Here is a 26,636-nt window from a genome sequence, read left to right on the forward strand (position 1 = left end):
ACAACATTGATCAGCTGAGTGCGTCCACGCCACATGTTTTCTTCCTTTTTCCTTTGCTAATATAATATAAGATAAATCACAAAGGAGTATTTAATATTAAAAAGGATTAAATTATAAAAGAGCACATGTTAGTGCGTATTAACTGTAATACGATTTCCGAGTACCAAAATTTGTAAAATGTGACTTTTTTTATTTATTTATTTCGGATATGTGTTCATTGCTTAGTATATGTACATAATGTAAATATAACAGAAGTACCAGTATCATGTTATTTCGTAGTTCAGCTCTAGGTTAAAAAAAGGGAATGACATGCCAACACCTAGGGGTTAAGAGGGTTGACTGCGTATTGCATTGCAATATAACAGTTAGGTAACAGTCAAGATAAGATAAACTTTTACCTCTCCTATTCCCGTATCCCAAACTCGATTTTCTATCCATTCTACCGAAGCGTAAGCATTAGAAGGAAATGCAAGGTTCTAAAGCCCCCACACTTTTTGTCTTTCAACAGGATGCTTGGAAGGAAAGATTATGCGATTCATTCCAGAGCTCAAGTCTCTCGGGAACTTGAAGAACGACCCAGAGGTAACCCCTCTCTCTCCCCCTAAAGGAGGGAGAAGAAGAGAAGAAACAAGGAAGCAGAAAGAAAATCTGGTGAAAATCGAGGTGTTGTGAAACTTATCTCTCAGCTCGAAAGGGAGGGAGTGCAGTTATCGTTCGAAGTCTGCTGTCGAAAACAAAAACGCGCCCCTTTTTTCCCACAAGAGGATCCTCCGACAACTGATAACAACCCCTGCATTGTGTTTGAAGGGAGGAGATGCTATAAATTATTGGAAGCGCGTCTGTTGCAGACAGGAATGTACCTTCTTTCTGTCTCTCACAGCATATTCTATTGGGAGAGAAAAGTAAAACTGCAAGATAATCTATGGTAAAATATATGGTACAAGGAAGAAGACGGACTGTAACTATTCGCTAACTTTCTGCCCCCAGATTCGGAAGCAGCATTTCGGTTCGACGGATGTTTGGCAAAGTCCCAGTAAAAATACGCACTTCAAAGCGAAGAAATGTATCTGAACACGATTTCCATATTTAATATCATTGTCATTAAGTGCTCTGATCTATTACTTCAAAGAATGGTGCAGCAGTTTCCACGCAGTTTAAATAATCAGTTTTAAATCAATTTATCATGAAGCTGACGAATTTTTCACTGCAAAATATCAAATTTGAAACCTTCTAAAAGATACAATACTCCTGAATACGAATTATAGTACATACTTTTCTAGAATTTAATAATATGTATGTTAAACATCACTAGGGGCGGTTTAAGACAAAGATTTCAATGCGCCCACGTACATTTACGCCTGTTTTTCCCCAATTCTTCTTTCTCGGTCTTGGTTTAGCTGTACCATTCTGTGGTGAAACCGGCAATGGACATTTTTTGTGGTGCCCCCTTTCTTGATGTTCCTAATGACCTATCTGTTGCGTCCCTTTCCTTCAAGCCTTACGCACGTTCTTATTTTGGTTAACCCAGCTCTGAGTATTACCCACATGAGGCCACTGAGTAGAACAACGAGGTTCCGTGTTGATCTTTTAAGGATGTAGTTTATTGCTCGTAAAATATTCAGTATCATAATCGTATGGGGTTGCTATTGTTGCATCAAATAGTCGGATACTTTCAGCTTAACGTAGTAGCCAGGAATGGTCAATACTCATCCGCAAATAAGCCATCTCATCCCCAAGAGCGTTGCCCAAGGTGCACCACTAGGCACCCCAATTTGGCACCCACGAGAACGGAAAAGTCGGTTTCTAGATTCGATGGTGAGTGCCTCGCTCCTTCTCAATCAGCAGGCTTCTCGATCGAATTTTCGTCTTGCCAGTATTTTAAGAGCCGCTCATACTAGAGTTTATTTGTACTAACAAGAACATTTGACACAGCCGACACTGCTTTACCATGCCTGTGCGGCATGGCGACGCTTATACCGCGAGAATGTTACGTGTGTGGTAGCAGTTTACATTTAGCTAAAGATTGTCCGAACAAGAGGGAATAAATTTGATAGGTCAAACAAAACAAAACAAAAAAAAGTTAATGTTCCAGTAAAACCGAAAGTTAACCTTCAAGTAAACCGAAAGGCAAAGCGGTTGTTACAAATGTAAATTCCAAGCATTTAGAAAAACTCGAGTGTTTCGATGGAAAACTTAGTTTATGACCCTTGGAAAAAGGTGCTATTTACATTGCAGGGAAGTAAGTAGAAGCAAGAGATTGAGGTACGGAAATACCAATTTTGAACACTGCATTAATTCTTGATTTAAGAGATTTAAGTGAAGGTAAAATTGTTTTAAGTTCTGCATTTGACGAGATCATAGAGGCAACTTTAGCAACTATTCCCATTTATTACCCCCCCCCCCAAAAAAAAACAGCTCTCTATATTCACAGATAGAATCTCTTTTCGCGTTGACAGAAAAGCTTAGTGTTCAAGGTTTAATTACACCAGATGTACGGAATCGCATATTCAAAGACAAGAATGAATCAGCAATGTCGAGGTTGACGCCGCTAAAGTGTCAAATGTAAATCATTTTTATAGCTCAGTTGCGAATCGGAATGATGAAAGACTAAACAATTATTCGGAGTCGAATAAATTTAGAGCTGATCAGAGAAAATGTCCAACATTAATATATTCTTTTAAGGACTCAGAAGTAGAGAAGAATAATTTAGGAAGAATTATTCTTTCATATAGAACAAATTTGCGGTGAAAACATACAACAGTTAGTTTTGCCGAAGAATTATTGAAATAAAGTCCTTCAATTAGCTCATGATTCCATACTGGTAATTCATTTAAACATGTGGAAAACTAAACTTTCATTTTATTGGCCGAACATATCCAAAGATGTAGAGAATTATTGTACAACATGCGAAAAATGTCAATTAAAAAGTCCGGAAAGACATTCGGACAAAATTCCGATTACTCCTATTGTTCGCGCGCCATATCCATTTCATGTAGTAAATATAGATATTATTGGTGAAATTTCACCACCTACAGGGAAGAATCATAAATGTTTCTAAATATCTATGTTTGATAAATAATCATCCAAAATGGTTGGAAGTCATACCTTTTAAAAGTCCTTCCGCTTGTGATGCTCTTTTAGAAATTTTTATGAGAACTGGTATTCCAGAAATATTTTGTTGTGATCAAGGCACTAATTTTTCCTCGCAGTTATCTCAAGAATTTGAAAAAAGGTTAGGTACTCATCCTCGTTTTTCGACACCCGGTTATCCTGCATCACACGGCTCAGTAGAAAAATGGAATTGCATATTTAAACAAATGCTAACATTATGTAATTCGCACAGATCCTGTTAATTGGGACAAGCATATATCTTATCTACTTTTTGCGTATCGTTATGTTCCAAACTGACTACAGGTGTATCTTCATTTAAATTCATATACGTTCGTAAAGGTCTCTTAGCTGTGTTAAAATCATCATGGTCCTGTGAAATACCATCATCTCTTTGACATAACTCATAGACGGAGGAAAATTTCCATCTCTGTTACTCCAAAAATCTGAGCACCAGAAGTAGAGGACTGACTCAGCTCGTTTGCTTGTAATGTGTTTAGCTGGGTATAGTGGAATGGCCTTCACGCCTTGGGTGACCCTACCAGGAGAATACTTTCCAGACGTACTTCACTCATTCCACCCAGTGACACCCCCTCGCCACGATGAGGCAACCTACAGGACTAAAGCAGGCCATTATCTCTGGTGTAAGGTTGGTGACAAAATTGGAATTTCAATTCTCGCTAAATTAAAACAAGTCTCGTCCTCTTGTGATGTGCTCATTCAGTAGATTCCCTCACATGTGGACATTTGGGGAAATGAAGAGGCAGACGTTCTGGCAAAGAAAGGTGCCGGGAAGGCTCTAAATACTTCCAGTTGTCAGACTTACCTTAAGCTGTATTCTACCAGAAAACACACTGATAAAATGACTTGGCTTGTCCTTTCGACACACTCTTGGTACCGTATTGAATTCCCTGGTGGATCCCTCACTATGAGCTGTGACAGATGCACCCAGACGCCTCTCTCCCACTTTCTTAGTAGCCATTTAAGAAGTCTTGCCTTCCAGGGAGGTCAAAAAACAATGTCCGAAATATACCAATGAGCAGGCTTCTTCGGCGCATATCCTCAGGTGTCTGGGTTTGTCCTACGACGACCTCATTAAGTCTCCTATGCTAATTTATGACTTTTTGAATGTGAATAAACTCGTAGATCTCGTTTAGCAGAAACTGGACTCGAAGATTAATAACAACAACAACACCATTATCTCTAAGTAATTCAGTAGTTGATTATCTACAAGAATTAAAGATAAATTTAGAGAAAGCAGCTGATCTTGCTACTTTATTTTCCTTCTTCTTACGCATATTATTTTAATCGTCGCAAAAATTTGAAAGAATTAAAAAATGGTGATTTCGTATATTTACTTAGGATAGACTCTGGCAACAAGTTATATGCCAGGTGGAGAGGTCCAGGCGAAATTGTTGAAGAGTAAATCCTCATTCTTATAAGGTTAAATTATCAGATGGGAGTGTGCGGCATGCTCATGTCAACAAAATAAGAAAATTTTATGTTCGAACACAGAATTGAGGGAGTAATATTTGAAGATGATTCCGAGTTTGGAGAAATTCATCCGACCCCAAATAAAGTGGACCGTGCAGCAACTAAAAGTGACATCGAGGTGGATACTAGTCATTTAGAGATCAGTAAACAAAAGGAATTACAAGAGCTATTACTCAAGCACATCGCGTTATTCTCTGGTAAAATTCAAATAGCCACTGTTGATGAATATAGAATTTGGTTGTTACCTCGAGCTGAACGGAAAACAAAAACGTATACTTATAAGATTCCAGAATCATTGAAACCTGAAGCAGATAAACAGATAAAAAAAATTACAGAACTTGGGTTTTATTAAGCCGAATGAAGCTGAAATAACATACCCAGTTGCATGTGTTACCAAAAAAAGATGGAAGTATGTGCTTTACATATCGACTTCAGATTGTTGAACCAAGTGATCAAACCTATTGATTTTCCAGTGGAGAGTATGAGTGATTTATTCAATAAAATTACAGACGCAAATATTATCACTTGTTTAGACATTTTGAAAGGTTACTGGGAAATACCTTTAAAAGAATAAAGTCGTAATTTAACATTATTCAAGACACAGCGTTCCCAATACCGTTGGAAAGTTGAAAGGTAATGCCTCTCGACTAAAAAAAAAAAAAAAAAAATGCAGCTTCTACTTTTCAGCGAATGATGAATGATGCCTTAAAAGAATATTGTGATTTTTGCGAAGCCTATATCGATGATATAGCTATTTTTCACCAGATTGGAATTCACATCTCAAACATTTAGATACTGTGCTAACTACATTAAGTGATCTCAGATTTACGGTGAACGTAAACAAATGTATTTTTGCATGTTCGGAGGTCAAGGATTTAGGACATATAATAGTAGCTGGAAGACATCAACCTGATCCTGAAAAATTACGAGTCATCGAATCTATAGAAAGTGCTAAAACGAAGGCTGCCCTAAAGAGTGAATTAGGCTTGTTTAACTAATATCGTGATTACATAAAGAATTATGCAGAAATAGCTCGCTCAGTGACGGAGCTTAAGAAACAGAAAATTCCTGAGATAATTCCATTAAATCTTTACACGCCAGACACGAAAAAACACCTTACACTATACAGTGTGATGCTAGTTCATATGGTGTTGGTGCTTGTTTGTCACAACGAGAGAGCAAAGGTAATATGCATCCTATCAGCTTTGCCAGTTAAAACCTTTTAAAAACTCAGCAGAACTGATCAACTATTGAACGTTAGGCTTGTGCCGTGGTGTGGTCATTAAAAAAGTTCGAATGTTGCACATCTGGATCGAATATTGAGCTGATCACGAATCATAATGAATCCATTTTTATATTTGCAAAAGATGGCACTTCATTCTTCCAAATTACGGAGATGGGCCATGGCACTTCAGCGTTATAATATTCAAATTTCTAATTGTCCTGGTGCATAATTAAAAAATGTAGATGGTCTTTCAAGACTAGTTGGTGAATGAAATAGGTGTGAACTAAGTTTGAACTAATATGTTTAAAACTGTGCATTAGTTATTTTTCTTTTGTTCTGGAACTGTACGAGAGTTACTTTCCATCTGGTCTGAAAAATTCAGTGTTTTTTATTTAATGTTTTATTATGATATTGTGTTTTCAAATAGTATTGCATATATGTTTTATTACAGAACTCCGGTATTGTATCACGGCGTCTGTTCATCTGTTGTGAAATGAATACTTATTGCACTTATTTCAAAATATATTATATACATCTCACATATTTTGAATTTATTTGTTTTTTTTTAAATGCAATGACATATTAGGCAAACATTGGTATTACATTTGTAAAAGTATTTATATGTGTCATTTAAGTGCTTAATTGTTTATTAATATAGGAGAAAATTCATAAGTGAGGATGGGGGATTAGGGGACCTATTCGCCAAATCCTGGTAGTGGAGAATCACCATCCACCACCTTTCTTAGTTCGGGCGACACTGTAGAGATATTAGAATTATTTGAAGCAGAAGACATGAAAAATGGGAAATGCCCTCTCTGGAATTTCCACAATTTTTTCGATGAAAATTTATCCAAATATTTATCTTTTATATCAAAATTTATCAAAATTACAAGAAAAGACAAGTAATTTTTGTCCAAGAATTACAGCAAAGGGCAAGTGCAAAGTAACTTGTCGCGCAAGAAAAATTACACTCAAAGACAGATATAACGCAATTTTTTGTGCAAGAATTAGAAGAAAAGGCTAGTACAAAGTAATTTGTTGCACAAGAATTACAGCAAAAGACAAGTACAAAAAGATTTTGTTGTGCAATAATTTCAACAAAGAACAAGTACAAAGTAATTTTTTTTTTGTGCAAAAATTACAAAAAAACACAAGTACAAGTTAATTTGTTATAGAAGAATTACAACAAAAGGCAAATAATTTGTTTTCAAGAATTGCAACAAAGAAAAGTACAAAATAATCTGCCATATAAGAATTATAAAAAAGAAAAAGCATAGAGTGATTTGTTGAACAAGGATTGCAACAAATGCAATTCTTGTTCTTGTATAACAAGTAATTTGTTATATAAGAATTACAACAAATAACAAGTGCAAAACAATTTATTATCCAAGAATTATAATCAAAGACAAGCACAAAGTAATTTATTGTACAAGAATTACAACAAAGATAAATTACGAGTCTATATTATTAAAATCTGCGTTTGTTTGTTTGCTTGTAACGCCATCTTTTCCTGAACCGCGGGGAGCTGAGTGTCTAAGAAGAAACCCGGATTCCATAAATTTCGTGGGAAGCCATTTCGACTCATGTTCGTACGATTTAATCAACCGAGATATTAATTAAAAACTTTGAAAACGCTGGCAAAAAATGGTATATTTACGAATTGGTTGTTGCGGGTTTCTCGAGATATTAATTATTGATTGCTGCGGGTTGTTACGAGATATTAATTAAAAACTCCGAAAACGCTAATTTGGCAACAAATTTATTTGCGCATTGGTTGTTTGCTTTAGAAGCCCGCTAGTCAAATATTACTTTTTTCAAATGTATTTGTGAATTTCTGTTATTCAAAATAAGAGTTAAACACTTTTTAGATAAAATATTTTTAATTAAAGTGTATTATGTAAAAAGTTGCATGTAGATATGAAAAACATACGGAGAAAAATGTTATATACTTATTTATTTCATTTTTTTTTTTTTTTTTTTTTTTTTTTTTTTTTTGTATTCCAGGCTCTCTATCTCTTACTTCGCTTTACAATACCTTTTGCCATTGTATCTTTACATGGATTTACAGGCGAATAAACATTTTTATGCAAAGTAAAATATTGCTAAAGAGATAAAAGAGGGGTACAGAAATGCAGCTATTAACCGAAATTAAAATCTTAGCAAGGGTTACTTTTTTGTGGAGATAAACAGGCGCCGCACATATATTCTGCGGTGCAGCAGGTAATTAATAGTTAGGAAGTAATCATGTTAATTAAATTTTGATTTTGTGGTTTTGGATACTGATTAAAAAATCAGTACTCTTTTTTTTCTCAGCCTCTGTGCTTTGTTTTTTAATAGCACGGTTTTATTTAAACATAGCTTCTCTGCTTGTTTGTTTAGGTTTAAATTTGAAGTTAAATTTTTAGCCTCTTTTACTGGTAAGATTTCCTTGAAATTCTTCAGATATACGTATTTGCAATGACAATATAACATTCCATAGCAAATCACGCTTTCTTTTGCTTTTCATCCAGATTTTGATACTGGTTTTCTTCGTCTGGAGTTTAATATGTCACGTGTCCCTGTTTATCTGTCAAACTAATCACTACAAAATTTTTATTTTACATACTCTGAGTAAAATAATTTTCCGAATCGAAAAAGTAAATCGAGGGGAAAGGACGAAATTCAGTAGTGATGAGTTTCAAATCAAAGATCAAAATTCAGTGGTGATTAGTTTAATAGGATCCAAAAATAAATTTCTAAATGCAGGTTTTTCCGAAATTCTAGTGAGTTACCAAATTTTCGCATCTTCCCTTTGATTTTAGAGTTGATATCTTTATACATTTCAAGTGTAAAGATCGAAATTCTGCTGTGATTAGTTTGATAAGATCTAAACTAAATTCCAAATTAAGGATTTTTAGAAATTTCTAGTGTAATTTACCAAATTTTGGCGGGTTTTTTTTTCCCTTTGATTTTAGAGTTAAGTTTCTGTCACGTATTCTTCTTTAATGGTGAAACTAATCATCACAAAATCCTGAGCTTTACATCTTTCGAGTGTAAAGATCAAACTTCTACTGTGATTAGTTTGATAAAGTCTGAAAGAAAACTTCCAAATGCAAATTTTTCCGAGTTCCTAGAGTAATTTAACACATTTTAGGTTTTTTTCCTTTAATTAAAGATCATTTCTTTTCCCAAATCTTGATGTGGCTTTCTTTTGTTTATTCTTTTTTTTTAGCCCAAAGGGACGTTATATCCAGAGCACTATTAGTCTCAAAACTCCATTTTGCATCTCTTCACTTTCTGCGTTGGTTCACTTTTCAAACTGTTGCCACCAAGTATTATCGCCATGCATTATATTTAAAGAAACTAAATAATGAAGAATCTGTATGAATGCATGTATATTTCTCGCACTGTGTAAAAAACAACGGTACCTAAAGTTATCAAATTTTGAATAACGTAGTCCTCCAACCGAGCATGGGCACTTGAAAGACCGAAATTTGAATTTGTTTTAGTATCTACTTCAAATTTCGTAAAAATTGAATGAATTCTATTAACAAACTCAACGGTTTCAAAGCGAACAATAGCAACACTGTACAGAAAAAATATTTTTATCTCCAGCGCGCGAGACTGTGTACATGAAATTCTAAATAATATGCTGTTTTTAAATAATTTGCAATATTGCTGTTGAATTGCATTTTATGTGTTTAAGTGCGAAGAACATGATATTTAATAAATAAAGCTAACACACAAAACGTTAAAAAAACGCCGTTTTAGGCGTAATATAAAATCTAAAAGTTTTCGAATTTTCTTTTTTAAATATTTTTTAAAAATTTAGAACTGAATTTTTGTCTTATATCGATGTTTCACATTCACATCAATGACTGCAGAATTCAGATCTTTACACCCTTAAAAATCGAAACTGATAAAGAAGTAAGATCGAAATTGTACGCCGATTAGTTTGATATGATCCAAAAATAAAATTTCAAGTGAAGGATTTTCGGAATTTCTAGGGAAATTTTCGGAAATTTGGCATTTTTAAAATCAGTTTCCCTTTATATCACTTTCTGTCACATATCCTTGTTTAACAATAAAATAACAGAATTTCGATCTTTACAAACCTTGCATGCAAAGATAACTGAAAATAACGTTTCAAATAAATGTTTCTCTGAATTTTCTAAAGTAATTTAAATTTCTGAGTTCTTTTTCTTTAACTCCCCCACCCACAGTTTTACTTTATTTTATTTTATTAGTAGCTATCGGTTAACAGCAGCGATGGATTTTTAAACGAAAGTTGTTAACAGTCTCTGTGCTTTTAAGCATAGATGAGATCACATCTTAAAACGAAACAGAATTGTAAATGAATTTAATGTAAATTTACACAATCAGATAGAGCGAAAAAGCTTAAAAAACTGGCATCACTCGTGTTTCCTTGCTACGCTAATTAGTAGATGGAACAATTTTCCTACGTACAGAGGCGATAATTCTCTTTATTACTTTTCCGCATTTTATAGGTTAAAAAAAAGTTACGCCCCCCCCAAAAAAAAGTCTGAAAGTTTTCAGATTTTAAATTACGTCCAAATGGGCGTTTTTTCAACATTTCGTGTGTTACCTTTATTTATTAAATATTATGTTCTTCGCAGTTAAACCATATCGCAAAATAATTTTAAATTGAGCATATCTTTAGAATTTCCGACATTCTGTCTCACGCCCTGGAAATAAAAATGGTTTTTCAGTAAAACGTTGCCATGGCTCGCTTTGACATCCTCGAATGCGTTAATCAAAAATCCGTTAGTTTTACAAAATATGAAATCGACAATAAAACAAATTCCAAATTTGAGCATCCAGATGCCCATATTCGCAGTAGGATTACGTCATTCAAAACTGGATGGCTTTAGGTACCGTTGCTTTATTATATGCGAGAAATATACATACATTTATGCAGATTCTTCATTATTTAATTTCTTCAAATATAATACAGGGTGGTAATATTTGGTGGCAACAGTTTGAAAAGTGAAACGGACATTCAGAGTCATTCGACGCAAAATCGAAAAACGAAAACAATAGTCCCTCAGGGACAAAGCCCCTTTGAACTAAAAATAAAGTGCATAAAAAAACTTTAAAAATTATAACCCTTTAAATGCGTCTAACTAATTTAGTCTTCAAAATATTTTTATTCTCACATATATGTTACTAAGAATAAAATTATGCGCTCCCATATACAAATTGTATTAAAACATTAATAGAATTTCAAGAAGCGAAAGATGTTTTAGGGTAGAAATGGCATACATAAGAACGATTGATTCAATTAAATTAAATTTCTGCTTAGCGATTTAGATTTAAAATTCGCTACTGTTACCAATCTCGTGATTAATAAAAGTTTTATAATAATTTAAAAATATTAAAAAAATTTTAGTGTATTTTACTAGGTAAAAGTCCCGTTCATAACAAATATTTTTAAAAAGTGCTTTTGGAAAAATAGTGTAGAATATTTTTATCGCTTGGATGAATGAAATCCTAAAATTCAGATTTTCGTGATGCTGTTCCATATATTATAATAACATAATTTATTACGTTTGAAAAAAAATCTTGTCTTATAATTAAAAGTCGTACACTTTTTAAATATCACGCAAAGTCCTTTAAATTAGATATTGCAGTACGCAAAGATTATGAATTTCATTTGCATGAAACTTACATTTATAAAGGGAAGTTTACATTGTGAATCTGAAACGTGCACTATTTCTCTGTCTCACATAACATATGTGATAGGAAAAGTCAGTGGGAGACACAGTGGTTTTCTGGAAAGAAATCACAGAATTGAGAAAAACTACTCTACTTGTTTTTCTCGTTCTAAATTTCTCCTTGAACTTTCACGTAGTCGATCTGGAGTGAAAAATAATAGAACAGGATCTTTTTCTTTCCGGTCACGAGACGAGAATTTCATTTTCTACTTGTCCTCTTTATTTTATTTCGTTTCGACTGCTTCGCGAAAAAGCGGAAAATGATGAAAATCCTGCTTATGTCTGAAATTTTAAAAACTTGTGTGTGTTTAACTGAATATATTGTCAGAAGATATTATTACTCTATGTGCTAGTAGCCTCAAACCTTAATTTTTTGTCCGTATAACTTTTCAAATGTTGCCAGCGAATATTATTGCTATGTATTACTTTTAAAGAAATAATACAACGAATTTATTAAAAAAATAAAAGCGTTATTAAGTTACGTCCAAAAGGACTTTTTTAACGTTTTGTGTGTTACCTTTATTTATTAAATATCATGTTCTTCGCACTTAAACTATAAATTTCAATTCAACGGCAATATCGCAAAATAATTTTTAAAGAGCATATCTTTAGAATTTCCGATACACAGTCTAGCGCGCTGGAGATAAAGATGGTTATTTTTTCCCGCACCCCCGTACAGTGTAGCTATTGCTCGCTTTGAAATCATTGAGTTTCGTAATCTAAAACTCATAAATGCTTTACAAAATATGAAATAGATTATAAAACAAATTCCAAATTCCATAGTTGGGTTTCCAAATGCCCATATTCGGTTGGAGCCGTACGTTATTCAAAATTTGATGGCTCTAGATACCGTTGTTTTGTTTTATCACAATGCGAGAAACATACATACATTTACGCACATTCTCCATTGTTTAATTTCTTTAAATATAATACAGGGAGGGAATATTTGGTGGCAACAATTTTAAAAGTCAAACGCTACAAAATGCCAAAACGAAATTAATAGTCTTAAAGGGCCAACGACCTTTGTGCTAAAAATATATGGCAAGACAAATAAAATTATGTTGCTACCAAATGTTATCTTCATGTATTATTTTTAAAGAAATAATATAGCGAATATAAAAAAATAAATGGCAATACAAATAAAAAGGTGTTGCTAAACAAGATGGTTACAATAGATGGAGTGGATGGAGGAAGCCTGAAATCAGAAAAGTGAAGCCAAGGAAATGTCAGCAACGTTAACGTCAAGACTTATCATTGGCTGCCATACACTATACGGGTAAGACTGCGAAGCACTGTAGAATAACATCACACTGATTTTGAAAGCAAATATCAACGTTCACGGGCTCAGAAAAGTGGTTTTGGACATAATTTGCATAAAATACCGTTGAAACTTCCACTGATCATCCGTGTTTTCCCATGCTTAACATTTGTGCTACTAGTTACCATTTACACATTTTTATGTACCGAGATTTTAATAAATTTGAAACAGTTATTTGCAATTTTTAGGATTTTTAAATATACTGAGTAGAAAATATTTTATGTTAAGTATCAAAATTAGAACTTATAAATTATAATTAATTAACTTATGGCAGCGGGCATGATAAGGCACCAAATGTCATTTCCATGTATTATTTTTTAAAGAAATGATATAGCGAATATAAAAAAAAATACTGCTTGAAAAAAGGATGTTGCCACCTAATGTTAGCCATGTGCTGTTTTTAAAGAAATAATGTAGCGAATATGTATATATATATATATATGTATAAAAGATAAATAAAAAATAAAAAATATGCGTCAACATTTAACACTTTATAGAGAATTGTAAAGATATCTGATACAAAAACTTAAAAAAAGCTATTTAAAACCAATAAGCGTAGTTCTTTACCTCTTTTATTAGTTAACAGCTGGACCTGTAAAATGGCATAGTTGAATTTATTAAAATCATTATACTTTTCTTTCTTTTTTACAGTAATTATGTTAAAAGTCTGGCCACGCTAGCTGTTAGTTATTTGAAAAGTGAAACGACAACAAAAGCGACTCTACCCAAAAGTGAGTTTCGAGATTAATAGCCTTTCTGGACTAAAAAGTGTATCGTAATACTTAACACTACATCAGGAATTCTAAAGTTATTTTGTTTTTAAAATTTTGTGATTCTTTTTGTAGAATTTAATGTGGCATAAGTATGAAGAAACTGATGTTTAATAATATAGGTATTAACACAAAAAAATGTTAGCCATTTTGTAAAGAAAACTTAATATTAATATGATGAATTGAGGAAAGACTACAAAAAAAGTAGAAAAATGTGTGGAACACGTAACTCTGTGTCGGAAATTCTAAATAGAGGCCACTTTTAAAAACTTTGTGATTTCGCTCTTGAATTTTATGTGAAAGTGAGGTCTAATAATAAAGTTGAAAAGACAAAAAGGTTTTGTTAGCTAGGGTAAGTCCTGGGCCAGACTGTGAGTAACTTCATACTCTTAGAGAGAGCATAAACAACCTTAAATCCTCTGATGCGATGTTAAAATCTAAATCCTTTCAAATTTTCTTTATTTTTTTCTCTTTTCTTTCTTCCTTTCTTAATCCTTTTCTTTTCTTTTTTAATTCTTTGTATGAAGTAAAGGTAGTATTGTAATAGAGAAAAATTTCGAGTTTCATATTTCAACGGAAATATCCCTTTTGACAATTTTTCCCCCTTGACGTCTACACGTACAGATAAAATGAAGGACTCCTTATATTCCAAATCGGATTGTAAAATTGATTCAAAATTAATACAGAATAGACTTTTCCCGTTCATAATACGTAAGTATCTCGTACATACGTACCTATATATATATCTACGTATCTCGTATGCCTCAAAAACGATTAGCCGTGGAACACTAATATTTTGTATAAGACACTGCTATAACATAACTAGTTTGTTTGTTTAAAAACGATTGGTGTTATTGATTATTTAAAATTGGTGGCATAGCACCAATTTTAGTTTGCAGACCCATTATTTTTAACTTTTAATGAAATTTTAGTGAGTGAAACATTTTTCGCTACATGCTTATACTCGTATTTTCTTTTCCTGTTTACTTTTAATTTCAACTTAATCAGTATTTACAAATATATATATATATATATATATATATATATACCTACCCACCTCCTTATACGGCTTAACAGTTTTTACCTGGCTTTAGTTTTACAGTCATTCGGCGCAGATATATACTTCGTGCATTGGAATTTTCAAATTTAAAAAAAAAAAAAAAATGGACAAATAACAAACTTCATAAAAATAGAACAAGTTTGACTCTCGTATGACAAATATTTATCGAGTTATTTGGTTTCGAAATTCGAAACTTTTGATGTCATTTTAAACTTGCCTTTCAAAATCAATTAATTAAGTTAGAATAATTCGGGGAAATAAGTTTGAATGAAGTGCAGCAAAAAATGTAATTTAACAGGCCGTACTAGAAAGCCATGTGGTGTCCATATCAGACTTTAAAAAAAAATACACAATAATGTTTAAATGTAAGCAGTTTTATAAAAAATAATGCTTCATTATCATAATTTAATATTAAAGCAACCATGTTTGGAAAATTTTAATCCTTTTCTTTTTAAATGCTTCTTTTTCTCAGCCTTATAAATCTTATAACTTCTTTCCTTAAACACAACATTGCACTGACATCTACTCACGGGGTAATATCGCGTGAATAGTTATAAATATACATGCGTCTTGTGAAAGTTGTAAATATGTATACGTCACGTGAATAGTTCTCAATGTCACGAGTGATATTTTTTTGGTGGAGAAGGATTGAGAAAATTTATATTTGAACTTTCTTTGTAAGTTCTTAGTTCAAGAGTTATTCCTTATTGTTCTATTGAAATATGCCTGAGCAGTACCTATTTATCGGACAATTCTCTTAAAGCATACAAATTCTTATTCCAAGATACTTTATTGAAGTGTGCTTACAGTCACAGTAACTTTATCGTGACGTGAAATTTCCGGACTATTTTTTTTTTTTAATTTTGGAATTTTCTGTGATTTTGTGAATATTAAATTTTTCCATGGATATCAATTATATTGCAGTATTTCAAAATACCGAAATTGACCAATTTTATTTTAAATTTACATCTCAATTGTTAGATTGTATGTCATAAAAAGTGTTGATCAGTACTCCCCCCCCCTCGAAATCAAATTTATTTACAGAAACTTGCAGAATTTATGTTCTAGACAATGTGTTACTCTAGATTTCGGTATCAGAGCATAAAAAAATAGTAATATCGCATAAATTAAAAATTAAAAGTTTTCCTAGATTTATGAGTTTATATAATTATTAGATTAAGTTTCTAAAATAATAAAACTTCTAAAATAATGATCTTAATAACCTATTCATAGCGTTTGGGAACTTGCGAATTACAGAGGGATTTTACTCATTTTTAGAACGATCTCAATAAAGATTAAAAAATCAATGTCTGATGTGAACAGAACATGACTTCTCTGTACGGCCTATTGAATTATACTCATTTTTTGCTTCATTTCATTTAAACCTATTTCCTCGAATTTCATTAAAAATATATTTCTCGTTCAATTAAATCAGTTCTCTTTTCGCGAAAAGGCAAAAATACATAAAAACTGAAAACATCCTCTTTGAAAATTGTAAATACAGAAAAACATAAAATGCCAAATACAGTTTGTAGAGTCATCAGGTTAGTTTTAAGAGGGAGATGTGGAAAATGAGCAATGCCATCGTCGGGAATCGAACCATGGACCTGTCGAATACGCGTCGAGCGTGCTAACCACTACACTGAAACATTTTTAACATTAAAATTAGAGTCTCTGAGCAAAAACAAGCAATGGGTCCGGCGGGCAAGAAGACACATTTTCGATGCACAAAATTGACTACTTACTTTTGTTTACTTTTGGTCCCACTCGGCAAAAGACGCTGAAGCTGGTTCACAAGACTCAACTCACTATTCTAGTAAAACGTTCAAACGTAAAAAAAAATTGCGGTTTCGTTAGCCCTCGTAATATTTAAACAACTTTTAAATTGTTGATATTTCTACAACTATTGCATGCAGATTAGCTAAAGGCATAAAACCCTTAACCGGAACATAAGACCGACATTATTCAATCACTTTTAAAAGCAAAAAATGCACAGTTTACCAACATATAAGAATAAAAAAAACTAAGTTCACCGAATCAGATAACAGAGTAGGTATATATGTTTTAGCACTAAATGAATTTAAGATCATACAACATATATATATATATATATAAGATGATGAAAAATGCGTAAATCAAAATTAGAAGTTAAATTATCAATAGTTCTTAATCCCCCCCCCCTCTATTCTAAAAACTGTAATAATTTTTCTGGACTGCGTCATTTCTAGATCATCTTAAAATTTCGAGAACTAAAACCTTTCTAACCTAAACCAAAATATTCTGTAGATGAGCTTCCAAATTGGGGTATTGCGCACTTTATCTTCAGCTCTCCTGCAACCGAGATTCTAATTCGCTCTCTTTGCTTTGTGGTGCTGCTAACTGCACCGTTATCTAAAACGTGATAGTGTATATAAAATTGCGTGGTGCGTATTGCACCCATGATCATGTGTAATGAAGAATATACTTCGATAATTAGTTCGTGTCCAGCAATAAAAATTATGTCGATAAATATGAGCATCGTAAAACCGTACACAAAGTTACAAGCAACAAATTTTTTGAAATTATATTTTGAAATAAAAATTGCGCAGTCAGGAATAATTGCCCTATTTAAAACGTTTTCGTCACTGGAAGTATAGTATGTCTAGCTGGCTAAATTAAGTTGAATAAGGACTTTTGTCGATGCGGTGTATCAGTCAAAATTTTGAACATGCAATTGAACATGCATACATTTGATTTACAGCAAGATAAAATATTTAATACAAATTTAAACACTCATTATTAAATACTTCTTTTATATATATGTATATAATGATTTATTTACTAATGTATTATTTAATATATTATCACCTTTGATAAAGATAATTAGAATTTTATTGAAAAGAAGTAACTTATAAGCATATTTAAAAAATGAATCTTGAAAACGTTTTGAAACGGAAACATCAAAACTGAATCAAGAATAAATTAAAAATGAAAACTTTTTAAAAAATACAATAAAAGCAAAAAATGTAACCAATAAACTAAGTAATTATCGTCACTGACCGGAAATTAACTTTTCAAGGGGGACGAACTCACCGCCCCGATGAATTAACAATGACTAATAAATTCAAAGGTGTTTCGTCTTTTACTCAAGATGCCAAAAAAGTATTTTATTTAAGCTAAGAAAGTAGTGTATAAGTGAGATGAATTTAAGTAAAATCACTGTATAGAATTCAGTAAGAAAGTGGCTGTTTCCTCAAGTTTAAAAATAAATTTCAAACTCGTGAGATATTATTGTAAGAGTGAGTAGAAGTATTTTCGTACTTGTAAAATGCTTCCCTCCCGGAACACCTTCGCCTTTAATCATGTTAACTGAATGTAAACCTTGTAAACCTAATGAACAGAATGCAATCTTTTCAAAAACAATTAAATTAATTACAAGTAAGAGAAGGTGTAAAAAATATATTTACATAAGAAAAAAAAGGTATGATTCCAGTTTCAATTTATTCTTGATTCATTTTTGATGATTTCATTTAAAAAATTTTTCGAGATTCGTTTTTTAAATATGCTTTTAAGCTAATTCATTTCAATAGAATTCTAACTACCTTTATCAAAGGAGATAATATACTAAATAATATATTAATAAATAAATTATTATTTTATTACTCTGCAGCCTTTGCGCAAGTATTAAGCAATTTATTACGATTAATTAAAATCTTTACTTTATACGTATATATATTTGATTCAAAGAGGTAAGAAATTTAAAACTTAACAAAAACCACTTAAATATTTGAAGGTAACCTATCTCGTTTCCAAAAACACGTTGCAAAAATGAAACACTTAAAAATAAGACAATTTATGAACTAAAAATGTTACAACAGGAAAATGGAAAAAAATAGAATACAAAGAATTTTTTGCTAATCTCCTCTGTTTAAAGCTTCAAACAGAACTTGTCAAGGGAAAAGTATTTTGAAGCCTTAAACCAAGTTGATCAACTAGAAAAACGTAAACATGTTTCGTTCTAGCAAATTCACTGAGACTTCAAACCATTTTAATTGAACCCAAAATGCTTTACAAACGTATTAAAAGTCTCGTTAAATTTGTTCCTTTTCCCGACATGTTTTCGTTTTCTAAGCTACTTAATGTACAAAAATGCTTAATGTAATTACTACAAAAATTATAACACTTAAAATTTAAAATATACAAATTCAAAAACCTAAATGGCCTAGAAAGGCTAACGATCAAAAGACAAGGTAAATGCAAAATTGAAAGTCGTATGTGAAAGCAAACAACAAGGGCTGACTCGACTGTGAGAGAATTTAAAAAACTTTTGTCTTAAATCTTTTCGAAGTTAAAAAACCTGTTACTTAAAGCATTTTTGTGCATTAAGTGGCTTAGAAAACGAAAACATGTCGGGAAAAGAGACAAATTTAACGAGACCTTTTAATAAGTTTGTAGAGAATATTGAGTTCAACTAAAACGGTTTGAAGTCTCACTGAATTTGTTAGAACGAAACATGTTTACGTTTTTCTAGTTGATCAACTTGGTTTGAGGCTTCAAAACACTTTTCTCTTGACAAGTTCCGTTTGAAGCTTCGAACAGAGGAGATAACCAAGAAATTCTTTGTACTCTATTTTTTTTTTTTTTTTTTTTTTTTTTTCCATTTTCCCTGCTGTAACATTTTTAGTTCATAAATTGTGTTTTTAAGTATTTCATTTTTACAATATGTTTCTGGAAACAAGATAGGTTACCTTTAAATATTTAGGAGGCTTTTTAGGTTTTAAATTCATTACTTCTTTGAATTAAGTTTATAAAATATTAGCAGCCCAAGGCGCTAGTTTTAGTTTTATTTGTTCTTTCCTTTTTTTAAAGCAACTTTGACTACTTTATTATATATATATATACATATATATATATATAAATCACAGAATAATGTTCTCATATGATACGCATGTAAATCAAATAACAAAGTATACTATTATATACAAAGTATAAAAAACTGAAAGAATAGTTAAGTCGGCAGTGAAATTAAAATCAAGCACACGTAAATTATACTAACAATAGGTAGTTATTGTAATCCATGCAAACTTCTGCATTAAACAACGGACGAGAATTGTTTGCATAACTAGTAGTAATTTGGGAATTCATGCTCTTATAAACTTCATTTAAATATAAATTAAATACGGTGCAAGAAAAGTAGGAATTCGTAAATAGCGATTCTAAATTGCTGGTTTCCGGAGGAATTCTCTACAAGTCATAAACTATTACTTCATCTCGTCCCATTTTCTGTTTTAAATGTAAAATTGCCTGGGGTATAAGGAGCAGATTTTCATTCAAGTAAAATTAATATGCTAATGCATACTTAAGTTTCTAACTTCCGGTTTATGACTCGCACATATAGGGGAATACTTAAAATTTCTATTCAGTTCAGCAATTTAAACCGTTTTTATATTCTCAATAGCAGATCTAGTTTTCAGATTTGCCATTTCTTTCTATGTTTTTTTCATTTTGTCACTTATTTCAATAGTTAGATAGTTTTAGTGGTCTTTCACAAATTCAGCTCAAGTAACCTACCTTAATCATTTATTTAACACTCTCTCTCCAGAATTATGCAAATGAATAGTTAGATATAGAAAAGCTTATAAAAGAAAGGAGGTTAATTGAATACTTGTTGGTAGTAGTAAAATGAATAGCTGAACATATGTAAATAATGTTGCATGCGTGCGGCTCATAATGGATAGACTGCACATAGAACCGGTGAAAGCTTGATGAAATTTACTGCTCCCCCCCCCAAAATAATCTGAAAGCTTTCAGATTTTATATTACATCCAAAGGAGCGTTTTTTCATATACGCACACATACACATTTCGAGAGATTTGGGCTAAAAATATTTAAAACCAGCATATCTTTAGAATATCTGACACATTATCTCGCGAGCTGGATATATTTTTTTTTCCTTTACGGTGTTGCCATTGTTCGCTTTGAAATCGTTAGTTTGTTAACCGAAAATTCGCTAAAGTTTTACAAAATATAAAGAGACAATAAAACAAATTTCAAAATCGCGCTTCCAGATGCTCATATTCCGGTGGAAAACTATGTTATTCAAAATTGGATGGTTCTATGAACCGTTATTTTTTCGCAATGCGAAAAATATGCATACATGCTGAGAAGTGATACAACGCTTTTAGTGATTCGACGCAAAAGGCCTTTTCCAGATTAATAGCCCTTTTGGGCTGAAATGTTCCTAATTCTGCAACTGTTCACATGAAACTACAAGTACAGGTGTTCTCAACACGATAGAGCATAAAAGGATTTACCACTTCAACCTGCTAACTACCTTGATCACCAGGCAATACAAAAAAAAACCTCAAATGTGTAAGCTCGTACAATGATTTCTCGATACTCTCAATACTCTGAGCTAAACTCCGAACTCAAAATTGAACTGAACTGGAAATTGATGCTCCGCTCTGTCTTAAAGAAATTCCCCCCTCCGCCGAGAAATGTCCAATACCTTGAAATTGCTGAAAGTCATACACATGTATAGTTACATAGGGCTGGATGCAATTACAATTACCCAAAGATCGAACCAAAATGTCCCCGAATGATCTTTAATTTTGGCTACTTTGGCGACATTTTGGTCCGATTCCTGTGTAACTGTAATTGGTCCTCGCCAACCACAAAAATTAGTTGCCAAAAACCATCGCCAACTCCGCGCTATCTCGAAATAACTTCAATGTTTATTTATTTACATTACAAATTTCCAGAAGATTGTCTATGACGCCATTAGATCTCTAGCCTTCCAATATTTCTGAACTTTACAGTTTAAATGCACAAAGGCAGAGCACGAGTCAAGATGAGTAGCATCAAAAATTTGCTGTTGTGCGCACAGAGAACATAAAGGAGAATCACAAAGCCCAAGCCAATACAAGTATGCGTGCAAACAGTCATGGCCTGTGATAAGGCGAAAACGTTCCACAGTTTCACTTCCAGGAAAATCTGGGACCAACTGTGTATCCTCAAGCAGTCAAGTAGTGAGGCTTACCGTCAGAGTCGCACAGTACCCTCTGCTTTATCCCGGAGGTATATCTTCTTGAGTTTGACAATGAAATTACAAGCTTTTTAAAGATCTCTGGAGGACCATAGCACCCGTTTTGGACAAAAGGTCGGCAGCCTCGTTCCCAGGAATCTCGCAGTGAGCTGGGATCCACTGGAAGAAAACAGAGATTGACGTTGAGAGCTCTCTGTACTCTAGTATACGGGTATTATCTGTGTATTGTTTATTTGCAAGTGACTGAAGAGCAGACAAGGAGTCTGATAAAATCACCACTCTGCAGAATGACGAGGGGCAGATAGACAGTTGCTTTAATGCGATATAAATAGCCTCCATTTCGCCATCGTAATGGGTGGAATCAGCACCTATTGGTGAATAGCATGAAAAGAGATTATTATACACTCAGGCTGCTACTCCGTCTTCATCGTTCACCGGAATCGTTTTTTGGCATCAGATCCACCGAGATCTGTCTATATCCAAAGGGCAAGCAGGCCCACAGAGAAGTTGAGGATTAAGATATACAGTGGTGGCCAAAATTGTGGACACTTTTGGAAATTTTTATGTTTTTTAACTTTGTATGCTTATAGAAAATGTTACGTTTCGCAAAATGCAAACTTTTATATATCATTTTAAAGAGAATTTATTACTGAATTCAATACAAAACACAAAATTCAATTATTTGCAATGCAAAAAAGTTATATGTACTTTAATATAAATAAAAAACAGTTATGAAGTGGTTTGTAATGTCTAGCTTTCCTGGCCAATCACTGTTCTTGTTCTGAGAACCAATCAAATGTTAGTAACTGCCAGTAGAAACTGACATCATGTTTACACTTGAAGCAATTCATTATTTTGCTTTGTTCTGTAGAAGGAGGACCTGTTTCTTATACACTGCAATTACAAGTAGGAATTTTTGTAAAAATTTTTAATATTTAGTCAAGAAGCAATGGCATCAAATAAAAGAGTAGATTGGACACCTAGAAAGAGATGTAATATTATTGTGTTATGAGAAAGTGGTCTTGCCTATGCTGAAATTGCAAGACAGGTGGGTGGTTCAGTGACTACATCTGGAGTCCGAAAGTTTTGTTTACGATATCAGGAGACAAATTCAATAAAAAACAAAGAAGGAAAAGGCCGAAAAAGGTGCACCACATCTATTTCTTACAGAAGAATAAAAAGACTATGTTTCCAAGATAGAAAAATGTCATCAGCGGCCATCAGAAGTGATCTGAATGATGCTGGTGTTTCTGTCAGTTCAAGAATAATCAGGAGAAGAATAACAGATGTTGGACTGAGAGGTAGAATTCTACAAAAAAAGCCTTATCTTAATTTTCAGCAACGAAAAAGAGACTACAGTGGGCAAAGGAACACATTAATTGGACAGATGATCAGTGGTCACAAGTTATATGGAGTGATGAAACTAAGATATCGTTATTCGGTAGTGAGGGGCGAAATTATGTAAGACGTAGAATAAGAGAAGAGCTACATCCTGACTGCATTCAAGCAACTGTGAAGAACCCAGTTAGTGTTATGATTTGGTCATGCATGTTAGCAGATGGTATTGGTTGCCTTCATGTCATCGATGGGAGACTGAATGCCAGAAAATACATTGACACTATTCTAGAACCAAAACTTCTACCTTCCATCAGAGATCTCTTTCCCAACAATGCTTAGTTTATTTTTCAGCAGGATTCTGCTCCTTGCCACATGGCCAAAATATTGAAAGAGTGGTTTCGTACAAAGAGCATTAAATTGTTGTCATGGCCAGGAAACAGTCCTGACCTCAATCCTATCGAAAATTTGTGGCACCGTTTGAAAACTCTTGTCCGAATGAGGCGCCCATCAAATAAAAGGGAACTAATTGAGGCTATAATTGTTTTCTGGCATCATGTAATAACGAAAGAAGAGCTTGAAACTCTTGTCAGCTCAATGAAACGTCGATGTGAAGCTGTAATCAAAAATAAAGGGTACCCTACTAAGTACTGATAACTCACTGCAATCATCACTATCTAATGTATATCGATAACTATTATCGTTTAAGTTTTTTTTTTTTTTTGTATTGCAAATTATTGATCTTTTTGTTTTGTATTGAATTCAGTAATAAATTCTCTTCAAAATGATATATACAAGCTTGCATTTTGTGAAATGTAACGTTTTCTATAAGCATACAAAGTTCAAAAACATAAAAATTTCCAAAAGTGTCCACAATTTTGGCCACCACTGTACATTCGTGTCAGTACTGCAGAATAAGCATATTGTATAAGATCGTTTTTAAGTTTCAAAATTTCTCTCTGCGTTGATGTCGTAATCTCTCCAAAAAATATTGTTGGACAGTGAAAATCAGCTTTTCATGTAAAAGAACTGCATCTGTTTCAATTATGCTTCTTATTGGATGGTTTTGAGTTAAACACTGCATTGCTAGAATAGGAGTGGTTCTTATAGCACTCGTAGTAATACGGGGAACTTGGTTTTGAACAGTTTCAAGTTTTTAATAGTACTATTAGCAGCAGAGCCTAGAATTTCGTTGCAATAAACTGAAGATTTGTTGAATGAAAAGTTTATCAGAACACCGAAAGCTGAGCTGCTCAATGGCTTTATTAAGTGTAGCGTTAAGCCTATCCTAGGTGTTCTTTGGCTTGTTTGCCCACACTGCCAGGTTATCAGCAAACAGCGCAGTTTTTATCCTGGGAATGCTTTCCAATGAATTGGTCAGATCGTTAATGTAAATACTAAACAGTATAGGGCTCAAAACAGAGCTCTGAGGAAGTCCAGATTGCTTTGGTTAAAACTCGCGTCAAACTACCACCTTTCAGCAACTTTATCTCTCAGTCGCTCATGGGCTTTCCTCAGACTTGGAAAACTTGAAAAATGCACTGCGCTTTCGCTGGGATTTGAACCACGAATCTTCCAGTTGGTAGCTGAATGTGCAACTATTTACATCGCAGCAAAAAGTGCGGGGACGTGCAATAAATTCATTATACAGGGATTTGCTTCAGATCGCTCTTAAAATAGATAGAGTTTTATTCGTAATCTAAGCTAATCTGTGATTGCTCCACAGGCTGATTTTAATTTATTTAAATTTTTGCAACTAAATTTTGAGAGCTACGGATGTGCATTGCTTTCAGTTTGTTAAAAAGGAACGATTTTAGTTAGTCAACTTAATATTTGCTTACAAATTTAATTATTAATTAACTGCCCCTTAACCAAACTCTTACATATTTTCTAGAGGCGATGCTTCTTCACAAAATATAAAAGCTGATTAGACATTGGAACGGGTCAGAAGAGAAAATAACCGGGTTAACTAATTTTTTAACATAAAAAAACATGACTTTAGTCTGAATCAAAAGGGAAAAAGACGTATTGTTATATTCTACAGGATCGTAGATTTGGAGTAATTGATGATATCACTTGATGAAGAATTCAAACACAATTTATCCGCCAGTATTACACAGGACAGTTCCAGAGACACGTTTACAGTCGTCTAAAAACTGAGACAAACACGGGCAAAAAAAAAGGCAAAGTTGCGAAATCGCTCATTTGGCGATATATGGTGACAAAATTGGCGATATATGGTGACAAAATTGGCGATATGCCATAGGCGGAGAAACAACATTTTGGAACGAATTCTTAATAATGCTCTCGAGGGCAGGTCAAAAGCTATATATACCCTACCTATATGTGAAGTAGGAGAGTGTCTTGAGTAGTATGTTGAGTTCAGTAATAGCATCTTAAGTTCAGAGATCAGCTCGAAAGCGATCGACCATGTCAGGAGCTGTACTTTAGCGCTTTGACGTGAAGCTGTCTTCACCGTTATAGCCTGATAGCCTAAAGACTGTGTTACTGATCGTTTCAGCATGTTTGCCATAGTTTTTTGACGACTGTAACGCGTTTTTGTATCTGTCCTGTGTAATACTGACAAATAAATTGCGTTTCGAATTCTTCATCAAGTGTTGTAATCAATCACTCCAAATCCAACAACCCGTGGAACGCAAGACTATTTATTGCTTATTTATATTATGATAAATATTGAATTTTTTAAAATATTTTTTATTTTGTTAATAAAAAGGTTTTAGAAATACAGAGTGGGATGAAAGTAGCTTCCTATTTTGAATCTGAAATAGCTATTGATGTGTAGATTGCAATGAAAGTTAACTTATTTTGTAGATTGTAGCGTGGCATTATTTGTAATATTTTCCTTTTTCATATGTCTAATACTTTTTCTTTTTTCTTCTTTTTTTTCAGAGATTCTCTAATTGGCATAATTGTCTTTGCATCCAAAACAGCATGTTTCCCATGTTCACCCCTCCACCACCGTTGAACCTGCGTTTACAGATTGCCACACCTCATGCCTTGCTGCAATTTTCTCTCTGTCCTGAATCTCTGTCCTGTCTGTATGAAGTTGTCTACCATTTCCATAAAATATGGAGTCTTCTCGATAAGATGAAGTTAATTTTAAATGTCTATCGGTGGTAGTTATTTAAATAAATATGTGTAATAAAAGATTTAAATAACATTCATTCTTATCAAATCCGAAACAACACCAGAGAGGTGATATAATATTATATTTATCTATAGCTATCAAAATAAAATCAGGGACATCTAGCTGTCTGTCAGATAACGAAAAATAAGCTGCTGCCAAGCCTGCATTTACTCCTTAAAGTGCCAGTATATCATAAGTAGGACAATAGGAATATTATTTATTCACTTGCGAGCGTTAACATGATAATTCGTTTCTTTGCATCTTTTTTTTTTTTTTTCGTATTTACACAGGTTTCTTTTACTTCTGCATGACTGGAACTTTCTGATGTTTCTTAACAGGTAAATTACATTTCAAGCACACCTTTTAATTATATTCTGTTAATATCTTATGCTTTTTAATTTTAAAATGTCGAAAAGAAATGTAAAGTATTCCCTTCTTAC

The 26,636-nt window shown here is 33.0% G+C and overlaps 1 long non-coding RNA gene across 2 annotated transcripts in view; it reads left to right on the forward strand.

Moving 5' to 3' along the window:
- Positions 1–26,218, forward strand: part of LOC146994965 (uncharacterized) — a 184,467-nt gene extending 158,249 nt beyond the window's left edge. For both annotated transcript variants that reach the window (XR_015043674.1, XR_015043673.1), the window contains exon 3: positions 25,959–26,218. This is a non-coding gene — a long non-coding RNA (uncharacterized LOC146994965). The remainder of the gene's footprint in view (positions 1–25,958) is intronic.
- Positions 26,219–26,636: the final 418 nt, after the last annotated feature.

The sequence above is a fragment of the Stegodyphus dumicola genome, chromosome 10 (genome assembly GCF_044657685.1).
Source record: "Stegodyphus dumicola isolate Sdum_Otavi_A_Nest chromosome 10, ASM4465768v1".
Lineage (NCBI taxonomy): Eukaryota > Metazoa > Arthropoda > Arachnida > Araneae > Eresidae > Stegodyphus > Stegodyphus dumicola.